The following is a 27,166-nucleotide window of genomic DNA, read 5'->3' on the forward strand; positions in this document are numbered from 1 at the left end:
CACCTTTATTTCCTAGAAATGAAGGAACCGCTTACCAAACTCCTCCCACAGAATGAAGAACAACTGCAGGAGGGAGGCTGGCATGAATGTAATTCAGAAGCAGAGGAAGCAAGCAAAACATCAAAAGAGAATATCTTGGGCTGGAGTGCTTGAAAATTAAAAAAAAAAAATCATACGTGTGCATCTGCCTACTCTTCTAACTTAGATGATCCTCTACAGGATCGATAGGGTTTGGCTGTGTCCCCACTCAAATCTCATCTTGAGTTGTAGCTCCCATAATTCCCACGTGTCATGGGAAGGCTCTGGTGGAAGGTAATTGAATCATGGGGGCAGGTCTTTCCCATGCTGTTCTCATGATAGTGAATAAGTCTCACAAGATCTGCTGGTTTTATAAATGGGAGTTCCCCTGCACACACTCTCTTGCCTGCTGCCATGTAAGATGTGACTTTGCTCCTCACTCACCTTCCACCATGATTGTGAGGCCTCCCCAGCCCCGTGGAACTGTGAGTCAACTAAACCTATTTCCTTTATAAATTACCCAGTCTCAGGGACGTCTTTATTAGCAGCATGAGAACAAACGAATACAGGGATGACTGGGGATGACTAGGCTCCTCCTCGAACTCTCAGAAAGCCTTGGAGATGTGGAATGCAGGTCTTTCATCCTCTGTTGGGCACTCTCTCCCAACCTGATGAGGGCTTCTCCTGCAAGTTTCCTCCCTTCAGACCTCACCAAAGGAAAAGCTATCTGTCACTGTGCTCTTGTCATTCCCAAGGACATGGTCTGATCCTCCCAAGAAGCATCACTTGGTACCTTGCTCTGAGAGCAGTTCGGGGTGGCCTGTAGGCACCTCAGCATCCAGCCCCATGCTAGTCTCTCCTTCTAGTATGGAGGGACTCTCTCCTAGTGATGCTCTTGGAATCCCCTTCTCCACCTCTCACTTGATTGTTTGTTTGTTTGAAGGGTGAGGGAATAAGGTCTCTGTCCCTATGAGAAAGAGGAGCAAAATTCCCCACAAACACTATACTTCAAAACTCTGGGCCGGGTGCAGTGGCTCAAGCCTGTAATCCCAGCACTTTGGGAGGCCAAAGCAGGCAGATCATGAGGTCGAGAGATCCAGACCACCCTGGCTAACATGGTGAAAACCTGCCTCTACTAAAAATGCAAAATATTAGGCGGGTGTGGTGGCACACACTTGTAGTCCCAGCTACTCGGGAGGCTGAGGCAGGAGAATGTCATGAACCCAGGAGGCGGAGCTTGCAGTGAGCCGAGATCGCACCACTGCACTCCAGCCTGGGCAACAAAGCGAGACTCCATCTCCAAAAAAAAAAAGCAAAAAAAAAAACTCTGAGGATTTTTCCCACCCATCACTTCTTTGCCACACTGCATGCTCATGGACTTCAGTAGAGGAGGGAGCTTTCCAGCTTCCATCTTTGCCTGACAAATCTCCAAACCAAAGGACCTAACTCAGCTCCCAGGCTGTGCCTCACTTCCTAATCCCACCTTGCAGCCTCCTGCTGAGGTGGGCTCACTAAGGCAGGGGCTTTCTAAGGCAGGCTGTGGTGCTATCAACAAGGAAAATCATGTCTGCATCCAAAATGTCAGAATATTTTCTTGACTGTGGCCATTCATATATCATTCTGCCTCTCTTTACATTTGAAAAGACAAGAGTATTAATTAACATATAATGATGTAAAAACATAAACAGAAATCATAACAAAAGTCTAACCTTTAAAGGATTCAAATTTAAAATCTCTGAGAAAGCCAGTGATTATTTTATTGATATGGTTTCTCTACCAACTTTCAAAACCTGCAGGTGTTAAATTAGCTGCACAAGAATTTCTCTCCACTTCCGAGTCTGCAGTAGAAACATGCTAATGAGAATTAGAGGAAATTAATGAGAGAGGGTCTAGGAGACCAGTAGAGAAGTTCAGCATAGCTTTCTGTGTGGTAAATTTTCAGAAAAGCTGCTTTAATTTACCATGACCAAAGAGCTTATAAGTAAAAAAAAAAAAAAAAAAAAAAAGAAAAAAATATATATACAAATCTACACCCTTAACCATTTCATTCTTCTAACATAGGTCTAAAAATGCTAAAGGTAACATCAGTGTCAAAGAAGCTATTGCCAGAAAAAAAAGAACAAACAACCAGAAGCCAAAACAAAACAAACAAAAAGAGCAATAGTAAAGCACCCCCACACTTAAGTCCCCAAGACTGAGCAACAGTAAGAGTGATATTGATGCTGATGGTAATCCAGTTATCATATAAACTCTGACTTCAGCATGAAAGATGGGCCTAATTGTAGGTCTTTAGCAAGCAAAAGTCATTCTGCAGATAAATGAACTGAGGCACAGAGCAACTAAGATGGAGCCAAGACAATTCCTAAGGTGTGTTACAATGTTGGGGCTTGAATGCATGTCTAGATACCAAATCCGCTAAGCCATGTTAATGGTGACACACACATTGTCAAGCATGTTCATGTTAACACTGATTCTGGGTCCAGTGATGTTAATAACCAAGAGGGTCGTGAATATGTTAAGGCTGATCTTACTAGAGTAGATAGATAGGCAGATATGAACAGGGCAGGATAGGACCCCAAAGAATGTTAGGCGATTGTCAGGCTACTGGAAACAGAGAGGGGAAAATTTCCCAACAACCAGGAAACATCTTGAGTTTGTGGGGAGCAACTTCCCTATAAGAACTTAAAAATTGAGTAGAGGTGTCTAGGCATGCTGGCAAGGGGCAAAATGGCAGAGTCTGGTCAGCATATGACCTTCCTCTGGGGGCGCTAGACTGGTAAGGGAAAATTGCCGTTAAGAGAGCATGCGCATAGCTTCAACCTCCAAAGGGCATGTGCAGCCCCTCCCAGATACTGACAAGTCACTGCGCATGTGGTGATTAGCCAATAGCCTGCCCAAGGCAAAGGATGAGGGGAAGAGACTGGGAAAGAAAACAGGAAATAGTAAGTCTGTAAGAGCCCTGAACCAAAGATCAGGGGGTACACTCAATCTTTTGAGTTGCCTCCTTGGCCCCTTCAAGTATACTTTTCTTTGCTTCAATAAGCTCTCATTTCTGCCTTAAATCTACTTTTGTCTCTTGGTCAAATTATTTCTTCCAAGGAGACAAGGACAGAGGACCAAAGACCCCAACCAGACGCACTGCCAGTAACAATCTGAAGTCCTACACTGAAGCCTTTACTAGTATTCCACTGAATTCAGTCTGGTGAATATTTATTGAACACCTACTATGGTAGACACTGTTTCTGACCTCCAATAATTCATGGTTTAGCAAGGAAAACAAATGACCAGTATGCAAACAAATAAATATAAGCCAACGTGACAAACACTGAACAACATGTTATGGGAACAGAGATGAAGAAGAAGGAATTAAACCTAGCTTGGGCATAGGAGGTGGGGAAGCATTCGGGAAAGAGTAGAAAAAAGTGGTTTTTTTTTTTTTTTTTTTTTTTTTTTTTTTAGAGATGAGTGCCAATTTGAACTGGCTCTTCAAAGAAAAAATAATGAGAAGAGTAGGGAAGCGTGAACAAAACTAGGGTCCTGAAAGTGCACAGCGAGTCTGGGGAAAGGTGGGTGCACGTGAGTTACAGAGAGACTGGAAACATCAGCTGGAGCTTAGCTGGGTTTATATAACCTTCTGTGCCATGAGAAAGATTTTGTTCTTCCTCCTGAACTGATGGAGAGAATAGAGGATTTTTAGAATGGGTGACACACGGGGTCCAATTTCTATTTTATAAAATGATGCTGTTGGTATTTCAGAAAGTGGTTGGAAGGATAGTGAGCCTGAAGGCAGAAAGATCAACTAAACAGCGATAGGAGAAAGAAACAAATATAACAACGAAATAATAGGAGACAGACACAAATGCCTGACCAAAGCCAGGCTGGCGGGGACAGACAGGAGAGCCAGGTTATGAGTGAGATGTCATGGGTAGAATTGACAGGTATTTGTGCCGATTGCATGTGAGAGCTAAGTACCTTGTACTTTTGGCCAGAGCATTGCTGCTGGCTATTCACAGTGATGATGGAGCTAGGCTGAAGCTCCTCATTCCTCTCCACCTTCCGGACTTTGACTGCTAGGCTGGTTCTTGAGAGCCAAACTCATTTTTGCTTCTGCTTTCCTATCGCCCCTGGACTATTGTATCATGGATCCTCATTCTTCAGGTCTTGTTAAGGGTTGAACTGGGTCCCCATTAAAATTCATAGGTTGAACCCTAATCCCCAGTACCTCAGAATGTTATTTTGTTTGAAAAATATAGCCTTTACAGAGGTAGCCGAGCTAAAATGAGATCATTAGAGTGAACCCTCATCCTATATAAATCCTATATAAAAAGAAGAAATTGGGACCTATATAAAAAGAAGAAATTAATCCTATATAAAAAGAAGAAACAGACACCCATGCAGGAAAAAACTTATGTGAAAATGAAGGCAGGGGTCAGCATGATGCCTCTTCAAGCCAAAGAATGCCAGAGTTTGCTAGAAACCACAAAAGCTGGGTAAGAGGCATGGGACATATTCTCCCTCATAGCCTCAGAAGAAATCAACCCTGCCAACATTTTGATCTTGAATTTTTTTTTTTTTTTAGATGGAGTCTCCCTCTTGTCCCCCAGGCTAGAGTGCAGTGGTGAGATCTCAGTTCACTGCAACCTCCGCCTCCTAGGCTCAAGTGATTCTCCTGCCTCAGCCTCCCAAGTAGCTGGGATTACAGGTACGAGCCACCAGTCTGGCTAATTTTTGTATTTTTAGTAAAGACAGGGTTTCACCATGCTGGCCAGGCTTCTCGTTTCTGCCTTAAATCTACTTTTGTCTCTTGGCCAAATTATTTCTTCCAAGAAGACAAAGACCAAGGACCAAGGACCCCAACCGGACGCACTGCCAGTAACAATCTGAAGTCCAACATTGAAGCTTTTACTAGTATTCCACTAAATTCAGTCTGGTGAATATTTATTGAACACATACTATGCTAGACACTGTTGCTGACCTCTAAGAATTCATGGGTTAGCAAGGAAAACATGGTTTAGCAAGGCTTGTCTCGAACTGCTGACCTCAGGTAATCCACCCGCCTTGGCCTCCCAAAGTGCTGGGATTATAGGCATGAGCCACCATGCCCAGCCTTGATCTTGGATTTCTGGCCTGCAGAACTGAGAGATGACACATTTGTGTTGTTTAAGCAGGCCAGTGGGTGGCACTTTTTTTCTGCAGCCCCACTAAAGTAATACAGGTCTCAGCTCAAACAACTTTTGTGACTACACAATCTAAAGCAGTGCCTCCCCACCACATCACCTTGTTTTATTGTCTTCATAATCGTTAACCTTACCTTATCGTGTCAATGTGTTTATTTAGTTGTTTTGTCTGGTCTCCTCTTCCCTGTCTCCTACCCAGCCACACACTGTCATGCTACACTTAGAATGTGTGCTCCAGGACTCTGGGGAATTTTCCATGGGTTTTGCTATATCCACAGATTGTAGAACAACCTGGCAATAGTGGGCAATCAGTACATATTTTATTGAATGAATGAAAACATAAGTGATTATCATTCTTGACACTAGGATGAACTCTGGCGTGAATTCCAATTAAAGTGTTATTGTTTGTCCTCATCGGCTAGGGTTGAGTTTGAGAGGCTTATCCTCCAGTGTGGAATCATCTGAAGGCTCCTTCCCTCAATGTCTGGGCTGGGATGACTTGAAGAGTAATGCATGTCCACCACAACACCTGGATGAGTCTCTCCATGTGGCCCAGCTTCCATACTGCAGGGCAGCCCCTGCTTAGTTGGACTTAGGTGCTGGGTTGGGACTCCAAGTAGGTGAGCTCCAGAGAACAAGGTAGAAGCAACACTGCCTTTCATGGCCCAGCTTCGGAAGTCATACATCACTTCTACCATACTCTGTTGATCGAAGCAGCCATAACCCCATGGGCATTCAAGGAGTGATGGACACAGACCTACTTCTTGATGGTATGGTGGCAAGATCACACTGCAGGGGAGGATCTGCGATGAGAGAGATTTTGTTGCAGTTATCTTTAGCAAATAGAGTTGCCACGAATTCTTATTCCAAACCTGAGTTTTGGGTCTCTCTTCAAAAGATTCTGATTCCTGGGTCTCAGTTCAAACTTAGAAGACCTTTTGGGGGTCCTGAGAATACAATCTTTATAACAAACACTTTAGGCATTTCTGGTGCTGGGATGCACAATCCCGTTGTCTGAGAACTCTTCTCTGGGGCCAGTTTAATGTCTCCTGGCAGCTGCTCTTCTGCAATTTAAGCGCACAAGCCAGTTTTCTATTGCACTCTCTCCATGATGAGAAAATGCTGAGATATCATAAGCCAAAATGATAGGGCTCCTAAATCTATAAAAACAAGCCATTGCTGTAACAATATGTAGAGATAAAATGACTATATTTACACATAAAAATTTTAAATAGTATTGGAGAAATATTACAGAATAAAAAATCCCAGGCCAATTTTATGCTCCTATGAATGCAATAGTTCTCCATTTCTGCCTAATGACACTGCTAGTATTCACCCAGTCCTAAATTATGAATTTACTGTAACTCCCTTCCCAATGTCAGACTTTCTCGAGCTATCCTTGTGCTATCTGTAATCACTAGGTATGTTTTAAAAATGCCTCCAGTTGGCATTTTTAAGAGATAGCCATCCCGCCTCTCACCTTAGCTCTTGGGTAACATTGGTTTTTCTTGCTCATTGTTCTCTGATCCATATTCACCCTCTTCCTTTCAGATAATGTCAAGACACCACAAACTGATATGATCTTATCATTACAGTTCCTAGGATTATCTTATTCTGAATTTAGGTTTTCTTTCAACATTTTTATAAACCCATCTCAAATCACTTGCAGGCCTTTGTGAGAAATTACAATAGCTTGCATCACTTTTAAAAAAAATTAAAGCCTCTCACTTCCCTGAAAAGAGTTGAACCTAATTTATTTCCAGAAATTGTCCTTGAACTTATTCCTTCCACCTCTCATTCCCAATCCTGTAAACATAACCTAAATATAGCAAAGAAGTCCTTAAGTGAAGACTTAGAGGGGTTTTCTTGCAGTTTGCTAGGGGCAGAGCATTTTGGGCTGTGCACAAGCAACTAAAGAAATTGCTTGTTCATTTTGGGAGGCCAAGGCTGTTGGGTCACTTGAGGTCAGGAGTTCGAGACCAGCCTGGCAAACACGGTGAAACCCCATTTCTATCAAAAATACAAAAAAAATTAGTCGGGTGTGGTGGTGTGCCCCTGTAATCCCAGCTACTCGTGAGGCTGAGGCAGGAGAATCACTTGAACCTGGGAGGCGGAAGTTGCAGTGAGCCAAGATCTTGCCATTGCACTCCAGCATGGGGAACACAGCAAGACTCCGTCTCAAAAAAATAAAAATAGAAAAATAAGACCTGAGTCCAGTATACCCCATAGGGGTCAGGCAAGGCAGAAGCTGAGCTAATGGCTATTAGAATGACAGTAAAACGAGGTAGCCAGGAACGTCACAGGTGGCTCTTCCATGAATCAGAGGATTTTTAAGCCCAAGGCCTCACCACTCTTAAGGAAGTACCTGGGAATCTCCTTGAATGATATAGAGTGGTAAGCATGCTGATTCTAGTGGTGCCCACAGCCAGTGATGCTCAGAGTGGTGTGGGTGATGATACTTGGGGACCCCATCTCTGGAGGGCAGCCGTGACCTGGTCCTCAACTGAGCTGCCCTGGACTCCTCAACACCAGCTGGCCAGACTTGCAGGGCAGGTGCTTCCTCTTTCTTTCCTTGGGCTGCCCAAAGTAAAGGTCATAGCAAAAGGAAGGAGGTATGAGCTCACAAGGGAGGGATCCCCCTGGGTTCCGGAGATTGAAGCATCAAGAGAGAGGATTCCTGAATCATCGCAGGATGCTGGCCTTTATGAAGTTAATTAGGACTTCAGTTGTTTATGATAATGATTGTAATCATGACTACTTTAGAGATTACTTATAGCTCTGCGAGGAATACTTTCTGCAAATTTGTGTTGTTTTCCTTTGTATTGTTGCAGCCTTTCTCATCTTTCCTCCCCCTCCTTTTCTAACAAAATCTCACCCACCTGCTATCCACCTTCTCTTCTTCCATTTCCTCCTTTTCTTCACCCTTTCTCATTTAGAATACTTGAGTCATAGAAAGAGTTGGAAGCCAACTCAAGACCACCTCATCTGACCTCTCCCTTTTACACCTGCATAAATTGCATCCGGAAAGAGGAAGTGACAAGTTATAGTCACACAATTGGCTTGTGACAGATCTGAGACAAATACCTAGGACTCCTGGGGCCATCTGATATTCTATTTGTTGCTTCCAACAGCTGCATCTTCCACATTTTTTTTTCATTGCCTGGCTTCCTCCCTCCATTTTCTGACTCCGGGAAAGATGAATGGGCTCCCTAGAGCTCCCCAAACGAGAAAAGCTAAGTGTTTGTGGTGTGAAGAGTTTGCAAGTGGCAAGAACTGCAGTCCAGAAACTGCCATCTGAAGTCCTTGTGGACTCCGTGCCCAAACGTGTCCCAACAGAGACCCACACCTCCCTTTCCCTCTAGCATGGAGAACTGGAGGGGTCATTCTGAGTTGCAAAGTGAAAATTGGTTGTTTGGTAGTAGCTCACGCCAGGAGCCACTGAATCCCAGCTGTAAGTTACTGACATTATTGCCAATATCAACTTTTCTGCTGCAAATGAAGCTGCAAATGAAATGCTGGTTTCCAGCTGGGCGCCTCCAACTGTGTGTGAATTGTTTGCAGGCATGCACACTGCAATGTTGGCCCTTTCCTAATCATTTATTTTTCTTGTCTTTGCACAGGTCATGGTTGATGCCTGGGAGCCTCCTGGAACTCACCCCTACAGACCAAAGTCACAGAAAACTCAGCTTCTGCTGTTTCTTCCCCGTGTGGGGCATCTATTATGATGATAGAATCCTCAAATGTTTGAACTGAAAGGAACCCCAGGAATCACCACTTGCCCTATTTCTTCATGTTACAGATGATGAAACTGATGCCCAGACAAATTAGAATCCAGCAAAAGTTAGCGACAAAATTACGAAGCATCCTAGCTTACAACGCAGGCAGAAGATGGGAAGGAGAAGGTGATATTTTTTGAACTCCTACTGTGTGCCAGGCTTACAACTTGCAACCCCATTTAATTTTCAAGTGAGGGCTTTTCAAAGCAAGGGCAGTGATGTTACAGGAAAGGGGTCCCGATCCAGACATCAGGAGAAGGTTCTTGGATCTTGCACAAGAAATAATTCAGGATGAATCCATAGAGTAAAGTGAAAAGAAGTTTATTAGGAAAGTGAAAGAATAGAAAAATAGCTGCTCCATAGATAGATAGAGCAGTCCCAAGGGCTACTGGTTGCTCATTTTTATGTTTTTGTTGTTGTTGTTTATGGTATGCTAAACAAGAGGTGGACTATTCATGCCTCCCCTTTTTAGACCATATAGGGTAACTTCCTGACCTTAACATGGCATTTGTAAGCTCTCATGGCACTGGTGGGAGTGTAGCAGTGAGGATGGCCAGAGGTCACTCTCGTGGCCATCTTGGTTTTGGTGGGTTTTAGCCGATTTTTTTACTGCAAACTGTTTTATCAGCAAGGTCTTTTTGACCTGTATTTTGTGCCAACCTTCTATCTCATCCTGTGACTTAGAATGCCTTAACCATCTGGGAATGCAGCCCAGTAGGTTTCAGCCTCATTTTACCCAACTTCTATTCAAGATGGTGTTGCTCTGGTTCACACACCTCTGACAGTAAGACTCCACCTGGTTGAAGGCCTTGGCCAATATCACAAAGTGCCAAGTAGAAGAGCCAGTAGGAAGGAGGCTGTGTGGTCTCCCTCTGAAGCCCCAGTTTGTTCTTTATTCTACAGCCTGGTGAAATCTTGAAAGTGGACTCTATCTGTTTTGAAAGCACTCAGAAATTGAAGAGAAAGTAAGGTCTTCCCTCAGTGACATGACCTTCACCATCTCACCTTGCCCAGCAACTGCTTCTGTTCTCTTGCTCTGAATTGTCCTGTGCAACCTACTAAGGCATGTTGCCTGCAAGGATCATTTAGAACGTTGGACAAGGCTCCTTGAGATCCCCTAGTAGCTGTGCCCATGATCTCAGCAGTGTGGTTCAACTCAGGTTTAGCATATACATGCCTATTTTTGTTTCTTCACCAGAAAGCTGTGTTGCTAAAGGAGGTGGGAAATTCACTTGGGTTTATCAAATAGGAACTCAGTCTAGAACCATCTTCATGGGTTGGGTCCCACCCCAGAGCCCTTTCCAAACACATGAGGATTGCAATAGTAGTATTTTCATTTCTGCTTCCACTTCTCTGGCAAATGGGATTCCAAGGTCATAAAAACAATCTCATTTTTTAGGCTCCTTGACTCTTTGTATTCATGGTTCAGTATTAATTTTGTTTATTCTAGTTGGTATTACTCTTCAGCTTTCTATGTGTCTACATGTGTCTAGTACTTGTACAATTTGTTAGAACCAATCCAGTAATGTTTATAAACATTATTTTGATAACATCTGTCTTCCCCCATCAAAATATAAGTGAAAATGATGCCAAAGGTTTTCACCATGGTATATGGCAGATGCTCAGTAAATATGAATGAATGAAGGAAGGAAGGAAGGAATGAATGAAATAACAATCCTTTCTAAAAATCTGCCAAAATGGAAAGACTAAGAAATTTTAAATTTTGCAATTGTTTAAGAATGATGAATAAAACGTTTAGAATAAAGCACTCTTGTAATCACCTGATGGGCTCATCTTGCCTGCTGCTCAGAAAAGCTGATGCACTGAGAAAAGCAGATTTTTGCAACAGCGAAAGAGCTTAATAAATGCAGAGCCAGCTAAGTGAAAGGACAGGAGTTAATTATTACTCAAATCAGCCTCCCCCAAAATTCAGAAGCTAGAGTTTTTAAAGGGTAGCTTGGCAGGCAGGGAGCTAGGGAATGGGAAATGCTGATTGGTTGGGTCAGGGATGCAAAACCATAGGGTATCAAAACATGTCCTCTTGCACTGAATCAGTCCTGGGTGGGGTCACAAGAAAGATAAGCCAGTTTACCAGTCTAGGTGGTGCCAGCTAGTCCATCAGAATGCAGGGCCTGAAAACTACTTTGAACACCAATCTTCGGTTTTACAATAGTGATGCTAGCTGTAGGAGCAATTGGGGAGATTAGGAATCTTGTGACCTCTGGATACATGACTCCTGAGGCATAATTTTTACTCTTGTGGCTAATGTGTTCATTTTATGAAAATGGTCTGATCCCCAAGCAAGTAGGGGGTTTGTTTTGGGAAGGGGCTATTATCATCTTTGTTTCAAAGTTAAACTATAAACTAAATTCCTACCGTAGTTAGCTTAGCCTGCACCTGGGAATGAAGGAGGGCAGCTTGTAGGTTAGAAGGAAGACGGAGTTGGTTACATCAGATTTCTTTTGCTGTCATAGTTTTCCTACATCAGATTTATCTCACTGTCAAAATTTTTGCAAAGGTGGTTTTACTCTCATTTAGCTTTGCTCTTATTTGGTCTTTAATGCCACACTCGTATTTTTAAAAGTTGTATCCTGGGCATCTCAGTTTATTGGGGGCAGCACCCAGTTCCAGACTCAGCACTGCTATTCCAGATCCCCTATAACAAGCTGCTTTGCATCTGGGGTCCTCATTTTCCTCAATTGTAAATTAAGGGTGTTGGAGTCAATGAGCTCTTTATTCCCTCTAGTCTCATCTTAACTGGATGTTATGGGAAACTATGAGCCACATCAGATCGAGAGAATATCTGTATGATACAACTTTTTCATGAACAATACACTCTTGTTTCCTGGTTGTACTGCTAGGTGCATATAGAAATGAAGAAGAACTCAAGGCCTCACTTAGGTCTGAACCTCTTGAGACCGACTTGTAATTGAAATGGGTTCCTTCTTTAATCCTCATTCTTTGCCATGGGTGACAGGAAACATTCATGCCACCAATAAATCATATTTGCCATGTACAGCTGCTTCTCCTTACCCCTCCATGAGAGACTCCAGGTTTTTCTAGGGAGCCCTGTGAAGCTGGTGTGTTGTAAGTAGCTGCCCTGTGACCCCCATGCCTTATTTGTATGGGCAGAGAAAGGCCCAAGTGAGAGAGAATGGGAATTGTACAAAAGTAGAACAGTGTTCCTCAAAGTGTCTTCCAGGAAATGTCTGATAAATACGATGCTCCCTCAAATGTTTATCACTGTCAATGAAGTCTGGGAAATGCTCCCTAATCAAGTCAGCCACTTCCTAGACATACACAATCCACTCAACAGATATGAGTGTGTGAATATTGACACAATAAACAAACCTCTTCAACTCTATTTCATCCTGTTTCCTAAGTATATTTGACCACAACAGCCTATTTTTCCTCATCACCCTTATTCAGAGCCTACAAAATTCTTCCCTGTTACATATTCATGGCAAGCACAGAGACGCTGTACTGTACAATGCAGTGGCCAATGGTAGCCTAGGGCAAATATGCAAAGAAAATAAAGTGTGCTTACAATGCCTCCCATTTCACTTTCTGTGAACTTCTCATCTCTTAGAGTCCAGAGCCCTCCTCCTCATTGCTTTCTTTCAGCATGAAACCATTAGATTCTGCTCCACACTGATTCATTTCATTGGAATGAAAGTTGGATTAGGAGCTATACATGTTAATTTATGCAGATACATTTACATACATTAGCATAACGCTGATCAGTTAACCTAACACTGATAAGTGAACAACATAGATCTAAGCAGGGGATTTTTCATCACCCAAGAGAACATATACTGTCTCAAGGGGAATTGAAGTACCTATTTGTGAAAAATACTGCTGAAGAATAGAAAGGTAGTATCAATCCGGAGACAAATAAGAACTTATATTTGAAAAGGATCTATTTCAGAATCAAGAATGAATCATTAGCACATGATTTAGCATTGTCAATAGAGCAGAAATCATTATTTCCCTGACATATAATAAAGAATCTTCAAGGCGAGAGTAGGCTAACGAAAAGACAACCGGGTAAGATGAAAAAAGAGATGGAAGAATATGGCCATGAAGCTGACATTTTAACAGCAATTGTAGAGAAAAATAGAACTGATCCTGTAGAAAATATCATATGAGTGACACAGATGATAACAAATTGGTATAGTTCTCCAAGAATATAGAGGAAATGGGGAAAATTCCAATTAGAGAAACGATAGATAATGAAAACAGAGAATGTAAAATTAGTGACCAAATAATTATTGTTCTAAAAGTAGGAAACAGAATTATTTAACTACAGAAATAATCAATGATATATTAGAAGAAGAGCTTCCTGAGATGAAGAGACTTCTGTCTATGGAGTGAAAGATTCACTGCACAGTAAAAATGTATATGCCTTATTTTTGAGAACGTAGAAAAAATAATTAGTAAAAAAAAAAAAATACGTGTACTTCCTCAATAAAACCACTGTTAGCATTTTGGTGTATCGTTTTAGCCTTTGCTCTTTTCATATTTTGTACAGTTATGCTATTATTTAGAAAGAATTTTTGAAAATTCTATTATGTAAAAAGAGATAAAATAAAGGATTTTATTTATGCTTGGGCCATTAAAAAAGAATTGGTGTTTTCTTAGGAAACACATCCAAAGAAACACAGTCTGGAGACTGACATTTCATTGCTGCCTACAAATGATTCAATCCCACAACTGGGCAAGTCACTACTTTATGTTTTCATTGTCTTTTATAAACAGTTTTTTCATAACCTGGTGGTGACAGTGGCAGTGGACATTAGGGTGGAAGATTCTTGAAAGACCAAGGGGCCTCACGGCTGGGGACATTGGGCAACTCTTCTTCCTCATTTTAGATATGTCTTTCCAAGGGTAAACCTGGAAGTTTGGGTTTTGTTTTACAAAGTCCTGATCCACATCCATTGCTGAATTTTGTTTAGAAAAGAAAACAAAAGCACAAGGTTGTGACTTGCCTAGTTGGGGGACTGAATTATTTGTAGGCAGCACTGGAATGCCAGTATCCAGATTGTGTTTCCCTGGTTGTCTTCAGGAAAATTACTGACAACTCTCTGTGTAAAGTGATTCAGAAATCAACTTGTCTTAAGGTAGAAGGCAGGACAGAATAAAGCAAGACTCTTTTCTATTCTGTTGGCTTACCTCCATGGTGCCTTTGGATCCACTTCTAGCCATTCATTCCAGGGTTTTATCACCGTAATTAACATTGCTGTGTGGAAATAATAAGCCTGTAGGAAACCAGGGGAGAGAACTAAGGTACTAATGAGCATATCAATTACAATAATGATAAATTTGCTGTCATTCCAACCATTGATCTTCACATCACTCAGCTGTTGATTGCAAGTGAGCAGAAGGAAGGAAAAACCTCCTCTAATCCCACCACCCATTTAATTACCATTAACTCTTAGGTGTATGTCTTTTGAGGCTTTATGCTGTGCAAATTTTATACATAAATTTGATCATATGCTACAGTTTAAATCGTAGACTTATTATTTTAAATTCCACTATTTTCCCTGATTTGAAAAGGAATAGATATTCACTGTAGACAATTTTGGAAAATAATTTTAAAACCATCCAAATTTCCATCACCTGGATATAACATTCCTAGCATTTGGAGTATATCTTGTAGTATTAAATATCTTTCTTTCCTGATTATAGCAGTTTTAGAAACATATTGTAAGAATTCAAACAACACAGAAAGATAGAAAGCAGAAAGTGAAACCCCTTTGTTATCACACCCTCCCCAAAATGACCACTGATAAGAATTTTCATATTCATCCAGAATTTTTCTTAAGCAGACACATGTATGTGTGTGTTTTTTTAAAAAAAGGATTATATACAGTTTTAAATATACAATATTCTCTTCTCCCATCTTCTTTTTGCATTGAACAACTTGATATGGCAGTAGTATTATTTTTAAACTTTCCTATTAATTCATTTTTAGATTTCTTGCAATTTTTCTATTACAAATGCACGTGCAGAGACTATCATCTAATTGTGTCTTTTCCCACTTGCATAAGCATATCTGGAGGAATCACAGGTCAAAAGGCTTATAATTTTCTTTTTTTTTCTTTCTTTTTTGAGACGGAGTCCTTGTTCTCTCTCCCAGGCTAGAGTGCAGTGGCATGATCTTGGCTCACTGCAACCTCCGCCTCCCAGGTTCAAGCAATTCTCCTGCCTCAGCCCCCCAAGTAGCAGGGATTGCAGGTGCCCACCACCGTGCCCGGCTAATTTTTGTATTTTTTAGTAGAGACGGGGTTTCACCATCTTGGCCAGGCTGGTCTCGAACTCCTGACCTTGTGATCCACCCGCCTTGGCCTCCCAAAGTGCTGGGATTACAGGCTTGAACCACCGCACCCGGCCTCAATTTTGTAGTTATTAGCACTGCTCACCAAATATCTCTGCCTCCCAGGCATATAGTAGAATTGCTGCACCACGCCAAGGCTTACAATTTTCAAATGTTGATGTACATTATAAATCTTAAAATTTATTGTCCTCTAAAGGGGATATTCTAGTCCTACTCTCACCAACAATGTATGAAATTCCCTATTTAGGTAATATTGGAAATTTTCTTTTTTTTTTTAAGTTTAAAAATCTCCATTTGAACTCACTGCCACATTCATTATTATTGATCACTCTGTTATTCATGAAACCCTTCTTTCTTGACTTTTGTGACACAATTCTCTCCTGATTTTCTCTTCTATTTTGGATCACTTATTACATTTTTGTTTCTGTTTTTACACCTTTAGAGGTATAATCAATAAACAAATAACCACCTATGTTCAATGTAGCGTAAAATTTACTCAGTTTACACATGTATACACCCGTGATACTATCACCACAACTGAGGTAATAAACATACTCCTCACCTCTAAGTTTCCTTGTGCCTTTTTGTTTCTCTGTGTGTGTGTGGGTGTGAGGTAAGACGACAACATGAGATCTACCCTCTTAACAAATTTTTAAGTGCACTTTACTGCATTAGTAATTGTAGTCATGATGTTGTACAGCAGAGCTCTAGAGCTTTTTCATCTTGTATCACTGATACTTTATACCCATTGAATAGCAACTGTTCATTTCCCTGTCTCTTTAGCTCTTGGCAGCCATTCTACTCTCTGCTTCTATGTATTTGCCTGACTTAGATTCTATATGTAAGTGGTATCATGTAGTATTTGTCCTTTTGTGACTGGCTTATCTCACTTAGCATAACGTCCTCCAGTTTTATACAGGTTGTCACATATGACAGGATTTTCCTTTTTTTTTTTTTTTTTGAGATAGAGTCTCACTCTGTCGCCAGGCTGGAATGCAGCGGCACGATCTCGGCTCACTGCAACCTCTGCCCCCCCAGGTTAAAGTGATTCTCCTGCCTCAACCTCCCGAGTAGCTGGGACTACAGGCACGCGCCACCACGCCCAGCTAATTTTTGTATTTTTAGCAGAGATGGGGTTTCACCATGTTGACCAGGATGGTCTCAATCTCTTGACTTTGTGATCTGCCCACCTCGGCCTCCCAAAGTGCTGGAATTACAGGCGTGAGCCACCGCACCCTGCAAGGATTTCCAGTTTTTTAAGGTGGAATCATATTCCATTGAATGTATTTACCACACTGTCTTTATCCATTCATCTGTCAATGGAAACCTGGGATGTTTCCATGTCTGTTGTGAATAATGCTGCAGTGACCATGGAGGTGCAGATAGCTCTTCCAGATCCTTATTTCAATTTTTCAAATAAATGCCCAGAGGTCGGACGTGGTGGCTCGCACCTGTAATCCCAGCACTTTGAGAGGCTGAGGCAGGTGGACCACTTGAGGTCAGGAGTTCGAGACCAGCCTGGCCAACATGGTAAAACCTCATCTCTACTAAAAATACAAAAATTAGCCCGGCGTGGTCGTGGGCGACTGTAATCCCAGCTACTTGAGAAACTGAAGCAGGAGAATCACTTGAACCTGGGAGGCAGAGGTTGCAGTGAGTTGAGATGGTGCCATTGAACTCCAGCCTCCGCACAAGAGCAAAACTCCATCTCAAAAAATTAAAATAAAACAAAATAAGAATAAAAATAAATATCCATAAGTAGGATTGCTGGATTAAAAATCTGAAAACTATAGAATCTCATTATTATTTTAATTTGCATTTATTTCATGACCAATAAGGCTACGTATATTTTTATGTTTATTGCCATTTTCACTGTTAAGTTCTGTAAACTCCTGTTGATACCCTTTCCCCATTTTCTTTTGGATGGTTTGTAACTTGTAGGAACACTTCACATATCATAGGTATCAACTTCGATATAAGTTTTAAATAAACAAAATGTCCACAAGTTTTTTGACAATGAAAATATCAACATATTGCTTTAGGAAGGATTTTTTTTCTGATAGTCAAAAATAGATATTTTTGATTTCATAGTTCTCTTGGTGCAGTGTGCCAAATGTGTAAATAATATAACTGTTGCTAACAAATGGCATAACAAAACAATACACGATACCATTTTAAATGATAAACCACAAATATTGTGAGCTGGGCAATATGGCACAAGAAAACATATTTTCTGGAAAAATACATTTACCAAGAATTAACATACTTTCTTGGATGAAGTTTTGCCAAGACATATTTTCCCCATCGTTATAGGATCCACCTGAACATAGTTAAAAAACTGAATTCCTAATTTAGGAGATATACCAAGTAAAAAAGTTACTTTCTTTCTTCCTTTTTTTTTTTTTTTGAGACAGAGTCTCACCCTGTTGCCCAGGCTGGATTGCAGTGACATGATCTCAGATCACCACAACCTCCACCTCCCGGGTTCAAGCAATTCTCCCATCTCAGTGTCCGGAGTAGTTGGGACTACAGGTGCCCATCACCACACCCGGCTAATTTTTGTATTTTTGGTAGAGACAGGGTTTCACCATGTTGGCCAGGCTGGTCTCGAACTCCTAACCTCAGGTGATTTGCCCATCTCAGCCTCCCAAAGTCCTGGAATAACAGGCCTGACCATTTCAAGCTTCTTTTATATGATAACAAGGCTAATGATGGCAAGAGGAGGGAGAGACCCCACCCTGCCTGCCCTCAGTGTTACAGCAAGGATGTGAGCTCAATTTTCCATTAGGTGCAGACTTCAAGTTTCTAAAGATATTGGAAAGGGAAGAAATGTATTTCTACCTATTTTCAAAAAGACAGACTCACCCATGGCATCCCAGGGTACTCTGTTAAGATTATTTTCAGCCAGGCGTGGTGGCTCACGCCTGTAATCTCAGCACTTTGGGAGGCCAAGGCGGGCAGATCACGAGGTCAGGAGATCGAGACCATCCTGGCTAACACGGTGAAACCCCGTCTCTACTAAAAATACAAAAAATTAGCTGGGTGCGGTGGCGGGCGCCTGTAGTCCCAGCTACTCGGGAGGCTGAGGCAGGAGAATGGCATGAACCCGGGAGGCGGAGCTTGCAGTGAGCCTAGATTGCGCCACTGCACTCCAGCCTGGGCGACAGAGCGACTCTGTCTTAAAAAAAGAAAGAAAAAAAAAAGATTGTTTTCAACCTTACATCAGCAGCCTGAAGGCAAACAAAAATTCCCTCCAGTGTTCCCAACAGGTTTGTCTGCCATACTACGAGCAGTGCAAGTTCTTTTATCTTTTACTTTGCTATCTTAATAGGCATGTTAATCAGGAAGTTAGATAAATTTATAAGGGGCTGCTATACAGAAGCCATTTAAGGATACAGAGAGAATGAAGTCTGCATATGTGTCTGTGCGTTAACTTTTAATTACAGTATAACACATATTCAGAAAAGTATACAAGTAAACCAATTAACTTTCACAAACTTCATATAAGCGTGTAACCAGCACTCAGCTCAAGAAACCATTATCTGCACACTGAAGCCTCCCTGGTACCCCACTCTCCTGACTTCTCCTATCATAGATTTGCTTTGCCCATTTTTGATTTTTATGTAAGAAAGATTATATATTATATATTTTTTAGGTCCGACTTCTTCAATGTTAAGTTTGTGAGCTTCACCATTATTTATGAAGTTGTAGTTTGTTCTGTTTTTTGTTTCTTTGTTGTTTGTTTTTTTGACAGAGTCTCACTCTGTTGCCCAGGTTGGAGTGCAGTGGCATGATCTCTGCTCACTGCAAACTCCACCTCCTGGGTTCACGCCATTCTTCTGCCTCAGCCTTCCAAGTAGCTGGGACTACAGGTGTCCACCACCATGCCCAGCTAATTTGTTGTATTTTTAGTAGAGAGGGGGTTTCACCGTGTTTACCAGGATGGTCTTCATCTCCTGACGTCGTGATCCACCTGCCTTGGCCAGTTTGTTCATTCTTATTGCTGTGTAGCATTCCATTGTGTGAATGTACCACAATTTACTTATCCATTATACTAGGGTTGGTCATGTGTTTATTCCAGTTGTGAAGTATTATGAATAGTGCTGCCATGAACATTCCACTACATGTCTTTTGATGAGCAAATGTATACCTAGGACTGGAATTACTAGGCATTGGATACGCACATATTTACATTTAGTAGATATAGCCAAGGAATTTTCCAAAGTGATTGTATCATTTTACATTCTCACCAGCAGTATATGAGAGTTCCACTTGCTCCACATTCTGTATACTTTGCCGTTTTCTATGTTAGCAATTCTGGTGGGTGTGGGGCAGTATCTCAGTGTGACTTCAATTTGTATTTCCATCATAATTAATAAAATGGAGAAACTTTAAAAAGTTTCGGCCGTTGGATATCCTTTTTGTGAACTATTGGTTCAAATATTGTGCCCTAGAAGCCATATTTGAGGCCATAGTTTTTCTGCCTAGTTCTTGGTCCTTTACAGAGTTTACACTGGTTCCTTAAACCAACTTCACAATAATCAAGCCATATGGAAGGAGGTTAGGATACCCATTTTACGGACAAGGAAAGTAAAGAACAGCAAACGTAGATGAGTTTTCCAGGCCTTTATATCTGCTAAGTGAACCCGGGTTTTGCGGCCTTCACTCAGTTGACTCTTTCATTCTGCCATATTGTTAGCCATGGTCACTAATATTATTATGGGACACCAGCTATAATCACCAGGGTCTGTGTTGGATCCAGAAGATTCAATTGTAAACAAGACTGTGCCTCAAGGCAACTTTGCAAATGATTACTATTAGTATGCATTAACTAAATTCATGATAATGACATGTGATAAACTGGACACAGTATCTCATGTACTAATTTGTCATACCTAGAGAGAGTCATCTCAGAAAAATTAAGAGATGGCTTAACACCAAAATATTGGGGCTGTGTCATCTCTGGCCCTGCTGTTTGAGTTCAAATTTCAGCTACATCACAAAATGGCATGTGACTTGGGCTAGTAGCCTGACCTTCCTGTGCTTTCATTTTCTTTTTTGTAAAATGAGAATAATTATAGTTTTTAATTTATGGATGTCAGAATGATTCAATGAATTAATACATGAAAATGCTTAATAGAGTCTCTGACATATGGTAAGCGCTCTATGGTATATATGTCAATAAATGTTAACTATAAAAATTTTATTATTGTGCCCTGGGCTGTACCAGCTAAGTGACTGACCACATGGTTCTGGGATGAAAATTTGACTATCTGGATCACTCATTAATCTTTTTTCTATTTCCTTATCCTCTTCTTTTTATTACTTCTTCTCAAATACTTTAGGAAGCATTTTTTTTTTCTGGTAGCAAAAAATAGATATTTTTGATTTAGTAGTTTTCCTGGTGCAGTGTGCCAAGTGTGTAAATAATATAATGGCTGCTAAAAATGGCATAACAAAACAATACCATATAACATTTTAAATGATACGTAAACTTGGCAAGAAGTGTGAGGTAGACAGTATGACATAAGAAAACATATTTTTTGGAAAAATATGTTACCAAGAATGAATGTACTTTCTTGGAGGAAGCTCTACAGAGCCCAATTCTGGAAATACCCTCTACTTTTTGTTACTTCTTTCCACCACTTCTACGTCTCTTCTGTTCAGGTCAACTTTCAATTTTGTCCTTCCTCCCCTTATAAACCAGAGGGTAGCACATTTTAATGAGACATTCCTGGGGATGTGATACCTTACCTTAGCTTTTCCAAAGCCTATATTACCACTGGCTTCATGGAGATGACTTAAAGGGGTAAATGGACAATACATTGCAATATTAAATCACTTTGTGAAAATCTTATAACCTTTTTATTTCTACTCCAAACCTCCCGAGGATACCAAGGAAAACATCTTGAAGTGGTGTTAGCCCCTTTTAATGCATCTCTAACATTTGCTAATTTCACTTTTTTTTTTTTTTTAACAAAAACACAGCAGGTCTAACTCAGAGCCTGCACCAGGAAGCAAATATTTAATGATGTGATATCTAATAACATTGATATGTAATAACATTGTCTTGCATATGTGTAGTTATCTTCTTTTTATATGTAACACTGGTTTTCATTGAAAGTAGTAAAACATTCATTCCTTTGTTAAAGCCAAATTTGTGAGCTGATTTAAGTAAAACTACTAAACATATTACAAGATGACCAAAAACTATGTGGGTGTGAAAACATTGCTTTAACTGGAGGAAATGTGTCTTTAGTGGCAACACATCAGCCTCCATGACCAATCTTTGGAGAATCTCTTCCCCTGCAAAAGAAGTTCTATCCCTTAGGAGATATAAGAACTTGGGTTTAAAACTTAAATCGACTTGGTTTTGAGTTGTCCTCCACTTGTTTGCTATTTAATCTTGAACAAATTATTAACCTCTTCAACTTCGATTTTATTATCTGTCAATTGAGGATAGTTTCTTCTCCTTGATTAAATTAGGTAACACATGTAAAGCATGTAATTTAATGTCTGACTCACAGAAGTATTCAATAAATACAATCTTTTCATGACAATTTCATACCATATGGGTGACTATCTTTCCTGCCTACTGTTTCCTGTTCTTTAAATTCCAATCTCAGTATCCAAAGTTACCAATCTAATCTCAGTAACCAAAGATCTGTGGGTTCTAGCACAGTCAAGGGCAACTAAACGCAACACTCAGCTGATTTGGAGCACACCACTATTAGGCAGCAGCACTGTTAGTGCACTGGCACAATTGCAGCTCATTGCAGCCTCAGACTCCTGGGCTCAAGCAATCCTCCTGCCTGAGCCTTAGTCTCCTGAGTAGCTGGGATTACAAAGTCAGTGTATTTTCACTGACTAGTTGATTAATTGACCAAGAGATGTAGAGCTGTGGTTGAAATTTCCAGTGGAAGCATTTAGCACATGTTTATTTATTCCAGAGAAGTATTTAATGTTGTAGAAAGAGAAACCCAGCATGAAACTCTGTCTAGCTAGAGTTTTGTTTTGTTTAATTTTTTTTTTTTCCTTTTTCTTTTTCTTTTTTTGAGACAGAGTTTTGCTCTTGTTGCCTAGACTGGAGTGCAATGGCACAATCTCAGCTCACCATCCTTCTTCTTCTTTACTTGCAACAGAGGGGTTTTGAGGTGGTGTTGAAACTTAATTCTATAGGATGAAAATAACAGGTCTGGTCTACTTTGGGATGGTCCCTTTATTCTGCCCTTCTCATACTTCCCACTTGAAATGAATTCCTCTTCTGTATGGAGTTATAGCCTACCATTGCACCTCTGTTCTAGTAGGATCCTCATTGTTGCTGAGCATGTGGAAAGTTGGCACCTTTTTCCCATTGTTCAAGTTTCCATAGAAGAGGAAATTCTCACTTTGTTACACAGTGCAAAAGTCACAGAAGGAACTTGTATAGGTTTTCTCCATGCTCCCAGTCTTCATCACAGAGAAAGAGGAATGACTGATTGATGTGTTTAGAAGAAAACTGAGCATGTTTAGCTCAGCCCCTTCCTTCTCTTCCATTGAGAGCTTGTCTGCCTGCCAGAAGCACACATTCTCTGCCCCTTCCTGCCTTAAGCTTATGACAGTCCCCCATGGGGGAGACCGCTGGTTGACAATCTGTGACTGTGACTGGAAATTCTTGTGTCTAATTAGAAAAGGGACGTATTACAGAGATCATTGCAAACACACATAGAAGCATCTCCCTCCAGCTTAGGCAACTAAACTTTAAGGAGGGTTTTCAAAGCAGAAACAGAGCAACAGAGCTAAATATTTGACTTTTGGATTTTTAAAGCCAGCATCCAGGATATAAGACCAATATAGTTGAAAGAAGATGCAAAACAGTTTTCATACTCTCAGACTAGATAAAGATACCATGGGCTGGATGTGGAACCAAAGAGACAACAGCTGAGCTACTAATAAAGGACTGTCCACCCTATGCCAACGTGAGCTGCATCTGTCCCCAATACCAGAGTGGCATATGAAAGTTGCATTATCTGAAGGTATTCCATTCCCATGCAAGTGAAAACTGAACATTCCATATGCCAAGAAACGGAAAGAATGTTCATCTCTTCACCCTCCAGTGAGTAACTCTCACTGATTGCTGCCAGGACATTATTGATTAGGAGTGATGAGCACCCACACTTTGACATCCTGTGCAGCACTCCTCCACCTTGCCATGTGGAGAATCCTCCTAGACTGACCCAGAACTCTTAGAAGCTCTTTGAGATAGAGATGATGGTGGTTTCAGCAAGTAAAACAATGGCAGTGGTTTAGAAGTAAAACTCTGTATTCATAGTTGAAGTGGGGCTGAATTGGACTAACTGAAGATTCATCTCTATTTATCCTAGGAATAAAGCATCCAGCACACTTTGTTATATTCCTTTGCACCTCTGGCATCAATTAATATAATCGTGCATTTAGAAAGTCATTGTTAAAATACATCTTTGTTGGACTTAACGGAGTTTATTTAAAATTTATCCTCTCTGCCTAACTGGTCAATGGGCTAGGCCTCAGAACTGATCGTTTCTGACACCTAGTTTCTAAGTCAATTCCGACCAAGGCTAGAAGCAACAGATGTTTCTGTATCTTTGGTTTCACGTGCTGAGATTTCCATATTAAAAAATGTAACTTTTTTTTATTATTATACTTTAAGTTCTAGGGTACATGTGCACAACATGCAGGTTTGTTACATATGTATACATGTGCCATGTTGGTGTGCTGCACCCATTAATTCATCATTTACATCAGGTATACCTCCTAATGCTATCCCACCCACCTCCCCCCATCCCAACCCAAATGTCCATCAATGATAGACTGGATTAAGAAAATGTAGCACATTGGCCGGGCGCGGTGGCTCAAGCCTGTAATCCCAGCACTTGGGAGGCCGAGACGGGTGGATCACGAGGTCAGGAGATCGAGACCATCCTGGCTAATACGGTGAAACCCCGTCTCTACTAAAAATACAAAAAACTAGCCGGGCGACGAGGCGGGCGCCTGTAGTCCCAGCTACTCGGGAGGCTGAGACAGGAGAATGGCGTGAACCTGGGAGGCGGAGCTTGCAGTGAGCTGAGAGCTGGTCACTGCACTCCAGCCTGGGCGGCAGAGCCAGACTCTGTCTCAAAAAAAAAAAAAAAAAGAAAATGTAGCACATATACACCATGGAATACTATGCAACCATAAAAAAGGGTGCGTTCATGTCCTTTGTAGGGACATGGATGAAGCTGGAAACCATCATTCTGAGCAAACTATCACAAGGACAGAAATGTAACTTTTTTTTAAAAAAAAAAGAAACCATACTTTAGGAAATCATCCCTAACATAGCAGATGTATTGATAGATAGTGGTGTGAACTTTCAACTCTCACATTAGGGCATATTTGGAGGGGTCAAAAGTCATGAACATATCGGGCCGGGTGCGGTGACTCACACCTGTAATACCAGCACTTTGGGAGGCCGAGGCTGGAGGATCATGAGGTCAGGAGATTGAGATGGTGAATCTCCTGGCTAATATGGTGAAACCCCGTCTCTACTAAAAATACAAAAAATTAGCCGGCAGAGCTTGCAGTGAGCTGAGATCGCACCACTGCACTCCAGCCTCGGCGACAGGACGAGATTCTGTCTAAAAAAAAAAAAAAGTCATAAACATGTCAACATAGCCCAATAGGTAAGCTACTAAAAACTCCAACTTTGAAATTTGACAGATATGGGCTATACTGTTTGCTGCCTATAAGACTTTGAATAAGTTATTAACTTCTCTACCTCTCAGTTCTTCATTTGTGCAATGGGGATAATAAAGCTCCTATAACCTAGAGTTGTTCTGAAATTCAATGAGATAATGTTTGTAAAAGGCTTAGAAAAGTCTCTGGCACAGAAAAAGTAATCAATGTATGTTAGTTACTATTTGGGATGAGTAAGCCACATTATAACTTTCTAAGCCCAAACTATCATCACTGATTCCATTGAAGCTGTGAGGGTTTATTTGCTAGAAAGTGAGGAGAACTGTCAACAATTGAATCACATGGCTTCTTTTCAAAGGCTAGGGAAAAAAGGCAGGGTGTGATGAGCAGCTGGAGACTGCCCTATGAATCAGAATCTCAAAGTGCAAATCCAGACTCCTCCCTTGAGGAGCACAGCCAGTCTGGGACATGCCTGGGAAGCTCTGGCCAGCAGCAGCAATCATTGACCTAGAACCACAGCCATCTTGGAAATCCTACCAGGCGAGGTGACATAGTCCACTGAGCACCCTGGCACTTGACTGGGAAGAGATCAGTGACCTGTGGCCGAGAGGGAGCTGCTGGCAGACAGCAGACTGCAGAAATAGCTTGAGTCATTTCAGGCTCATTAACACCATCTGCTGTGGCCATCTAGGTTTGATCAGTTGGAGAGGACTCCTAGGTTATTGACACCATGGGGACCTTTCAGGAAGTTATTTTCCTGCTGTTCAGTGATCATTGCTCTGTGGAAAGGACCCCCATGAAGTGATGCCCATTATCTTCCTTGGTTAGGAGTGGCAGTCATTTATGTCTGATAATTTGGGCCATATCACAAGGATTCCTCATCCCCCACTCTCGCAAAACTCTCAATCTCCCCCCATTACTTACTATTCAGCCAACATATCTGTTCCTATCTGACCTGTATTTCCAACAATTCTATCACCACTTTGAGGGAAGGGATAAAAACAGGGTCATAGTTCTCAGAGGTCACGGTTAAATAAACTTCCATGCTATTTCCTTACCTAAAAGTAGTATACCTCTTATCTTCTTTACGTACATATTCTCTCTCCCCAGATTTTTCTCATTTATTCATTCAAAAAAAGATTGCCTAGGTGCCTGCTATGGTTTCAATGTTTGTCCCCTCTGAAACTCATCTTAAAACTTAACCTCCAGTGTAACAGTATTCAGAGGGCCTGTAAGCAGTGATTGGGTCGTGAGGCCTCTGCATGAGTGAATGAATGAAATCATTAATGGTTTAGTGGATGAATGGGTTATCATAGAGTGGGTCAGTTTTCAGAAAATAGGTTTGTTATAAAAGTCATTGGGACTCTCAGTGTGCCTCTCTTACCCTGTGAGGCCTCCCACCATGTTAGCAAGAAGGTACTAACTGGAAGCCAAGCAGATGCAGTCCCTTGGCTTTAGACTTCCCAGTCCCCAGAACTGAGGAATACATTTTGTTTTAAAAACGACATCACCAGCCTGGCGCGGCGGCTCACGCCTGTAATCCCAGCACTTATGGAGGCCAAAATAGGCGGATCACGAGGTCAGCAGATCGAGACCATCCTGGCTAACACAGTGAAACCCCATCTGTACTAAAAATACAAAAAAAATTAGCTGGGCGTGGTGGTGGGCACCTGTAGTCCCAGCTATTTGGGAGGCTGAGGCAGGAGAATCACTTGAACCTGGGAGGCAGAGGTTGCAGTGGGCTGAGATTGCACCACTGCACTCCAACCTGGGTGACAGAGCAAGACTCCATCAAAAAAAAAATATATATATATAGAAATTACCCAGTCACAGGTACTCTATTATAGCAACAGAAAATAGACTAAGACAGTGCCTATATGCTAGGCTCTGTGCTAGGTGCTGAGGATACTGTTGTGAACAAGACAGACAAGGGCTCTGCATTCATGGAGAGTATGTTCTAGTACAAAAAGATGGAGGCATGTAAATGTATAAATAAGGTCAGTTCATAGAGTGAGAGGGCCAGTGTGAGACACTGGGACTACATGCCGAAACTACCTGGGTAAAATTCTGGCAACTTCATTTGCTAGTTGTATGGCCTTGGATAAGTTATTTAGCCATTACAGAATAGTTCCTGATTTGTACAATGGGGATTGTAATAGCACCTCTCT

The sequence above is a fragment of the Trachypithecus francoisi genome, unplaced genomic scaffold, assembly GCF_009764315.1.
Source record: "Trachypithecus francoisi isolate TF-2019V2 unplaced genomic scaffold, Tfra_2.0 Lachesis_group20, whole genome shotgun sequence".
NCBI classification, from domain to species: domain Eukaryota; kingdom Metazoa; phylum Chordata; class Mammalia; order Primates; family Cercopithecidae; genus Trachypithecus; species Trachypithecus francoisi.